The 3583-nt window shown below is 26.4% G+C and overlaps 1 pseudogene; it reads left to right on the top strand.

Moving 5' to 3' along the window:
- The window catches only part of LOC108747117, a 14172-nt pseudogene that overhangs the window by 287 nt on the left and 10302 nt on the right, over window positions 1–3583 (top strand).

The following is a 3583-nucleotide window of genomic DNA, read 5'->3' as shown; positions in this document are numbered from 1 at the left end:
TAATGATATGTACAACATTTTTAACATAACTTTGTCAAATATTTTAATATTTTAAAATACCTTAATGTTGACAAAATATTTCTGAAACATTTTATTCAAATATTTCAAAAAATTATACATAAATATTTCATGTTGCTTGGGAAATAAATGACTCAATTAACAGTCAGATGCATGATTCTGAGACAATTAAATTATACCCAAAAAAATATTGTCAAAAAAATTTTGAATTCTTCAATTTTTACATACAAATTTATTTAGAAACAATAATAAATATATTTCTAAAAATAAAAATCATTGCATCCAATAAATAAATTTGTTATCAGTCTGCTGCTGTCTGATTTCTCGAAATCATTTGCGTACATAGTATCAAGATTCTACGGATCTGACGGTCCAGGAAGTCAATCTAGTAAATTTTTTCCAAGATAAAAACGTGAAAAGTCAAACTTTTTTGTATTTATATTATATATGTACATCTACATATATAATATATGAAAGAGTTTGAAAATTTTTCGGTCTGATGGAAAAAAAACGCATGATTTTTGACAATTTTTTTTTCAACGTAGTCCTCTTTTATCTATCAATACACTTATTCTTACGATATTTTAACCATATGTCTTTTTTATACCGTATATATGATTTCTCTAAGCCTTCAAAGTAAGCATTAGTTTCATCGATTACGTATAATATTTAAGCCAGATCTTTTTCCTATAACGCGAACATATTTCTTTATACATATCAAAGTATATATTACATACATGATTTTCTGGCATATTTTGTTTAATGTAAAATGTATTTCTTTTCATAGGAAATAACACAGGATGTTTTGGGGTATGTTAACAACCGCATTAATGACATGATGTCCGACGTTTTGCAGAAGACAGCAGTACCTTTGGCGCAAAATGAAAAATTTTCATACTGAATAGACAAACATTGTGACAAAAGGTGAGGAATTATCAGAACACAGAGAAAGTTTGAATTAGAAAATGCAAAAGTACATAAAAAATATCTGTAAGGTACAGATAGTGCAGATAAATGCAAAAATATCCGAAAATATAGGATAGTACAATTTCGAATATGATACAATTCAAAACGAAATAGGATTTGAATTTAATTTTTGAAATTTAACTTTGGCTTTTTTCTATTTGCTATTATTTACTATCTCCTTCAATAAGAGTATTACCAAATTTGAACCTTAAAAATTGGATTTAGATTTTATTTTATTTAGAATTGTACTCTGTTCGAAATTGTATCACCTTACAGAATAGGAACGTAATACGAGAAATGTATCAATTTCAAAAACAGCGAAATATTGCTGCTCTGTGAAAAAATCTAATTTTTTTTGTTTTTTAAATAAAGGTGTCACAAAGCCCAAATAAAATCAAATTTTCACTATATAAATTTTTTACTGTTATGTCTTGGTATTATAAAAAGAGAATATTAAAATATATTGTTTAAGAAGTATAATACGACTCTCTAATATATATTTGTAAAGATAAGAATTGAAAAAATATATAATATTTATTATCGATTGAACAATTAAAATTAATCGACAGCTTCAAATAAATAAAAAATATAAAATAGAAATATTCCTAAAATAGAAAATTGCTGCGCATTTTTTGCAGTATTTTATAATCATATTACGCAATGCATCAAGAGTACGTTTTTTTTTAACCTATTGACATAAAAATATACGCGCATCAACAAACATTCACAACATAATCAATACAATATTTAATTTATTAGGTTATTTGGAAAGTAATTTCATTTTTTTTTATGAAAATGAAAGACGATTTTCCTACCTAGGCGTTTCAAATAATCATGAACGGTCGAATTCGATAAATTTAATCTCTCAGCGATCTCACAAGTTATTATTCGCCGGTTCGCATCAATTAATGCCTTTATTGTGTCTTCATCAGCTTCAACTGGCCTTCCAGAACGTGGTGCATCTTCAACATCAAAATTGCCGGATCGAAATTTTGCAAAACAGTTTTGGCACTGGCGTTCTGTCAATACATCTTCTCCATACACATCGGATAATTTTTTTCTTGCTGAACAGCATTTTTACCTTTTCGATAGTAAAAAAGTAAAATATGCCGAAAATGCTGCTTTTCACTTTCCATATTTGATAGGGCACCAACCAAAAACTACTGTGTAGAATCAATCGAACTTTTTTCACAAGCAAGCCTTGCTATATCAGCTGTCAAAATATATAATGATTATGCGGCTTAAGTGTGAAATTGGCTGTGAAAAAATACAATAAGTCCTCTGTTGGGAAAAAACGAAATTACTTTCCGAACAACTCAATACAATATATTAATCATATTTACATTTCTGATATTCTTGCAGCGAATCCAGCAAAAAAGGTACGCTGCCAGATAAAGAGTGTCTCGAAAGAAATTCATTGCTCACTGATCTGTTTAACATTCCGCATATTCGCACAATTTATAATCTCTATTTATGTTGATTTTCATACTTTTTTTACTTAACACCATCGCATACGATATCATGGAATATGGAACGTAAAAAAAAATTGACAATGGAAATACGCATCCCCTGCAAAATTATCGATTTTGTTATTTTATTGAAAACATAAATATTGTTTTATAAAATGTAGGTACATATATTTGAAGATACAGAAATATACATTTTTAATGCTAGTTGAATAAATATGATTTGTCAAAATTTCGAAATTAAAAAATTAAAAAATTTTGAATTACGTCTTTTTAATTAAATTTTTACATATTTTTAGTTTCAGATTTTTAAAAGATATTTGGTGATGTCGCAGATTATAATTTCATAGTGTCTAACTAATCGGAACTATCCGAGTAAAAATTTTTTGTATATAACTATACATAAACACATATAATTATGTATAACTTATATATAATTGTATCTGATTATATATGATTTTGATATATAATTGTATATGATTCGATACATGTTCAAAATGGTTCAACTGGGCAAGATAGAAGTCAAGCACAGTAATTCTTGTGCAAACCAAACGATTAACAAAATTTTATTAATAATCCACTTACATATTTTAGCTCACTTTTAAGCCATCCTCAGAAACAGTATGTTGATGTAATTGCAAAAAAAAATGTTTTCTTACAAACTCTACAATTCATTTCAGTAAGCCACTTTCAGCTATTAACAGAAATTATAATATAAAAACAAACTCTAATAACAATCCAAAATGTATTAAAATTATTAAAAGGTAAATTTTTTGGAACCAAAAACGATTTATTGTAAAACAATAGAAGATAGCTCACTAAAACAAAAATTCACCATATAACAAACATTTAAATTTTATAAGTTTAGTAAAAACTAGTCTTTGACCATTCAGTGTCAATTATGTTGAAATTAATGAATAATTTTTAATACACTGAGAAATCGCACTGAGTTAATCGCAAAGAAAAAGAAAAAAAAAAGAAAGAAAACTCTGATATTAATTTATAGTCCAGATATCAAAATCAAAACTGAATCTTTAATAATTTAATCTTAATATAACAAAGAATCTAGACTAATACATGTTCACATATAATTTCATATATGATCACATAAAGGCATCGTAATATATCATATA

Source organism: Trachymyrmex septentrionalis, unplaced genomic scaffold, assembly GCF_001594115.1.
Source record: "Trachymyrmex septentrionalis isolate Tsep2-gDNA-1 unplaced genomic scaffold, Tsep1.0 scaffold192, whole genome shotgun sequence".
Taxonomy (NCBI): domain Eukaryota; kingdom Metazoa; phylum Arthropoda; class Insecta; order Hymenoptera; family Formicidae; genus Trachymyrmex; species Trachymyrmex septentrionalis.
Note: the sequence above shows the minus strand (reverse complement) of the source record. Positions and strands in the feature narration are given on the sequence as shown.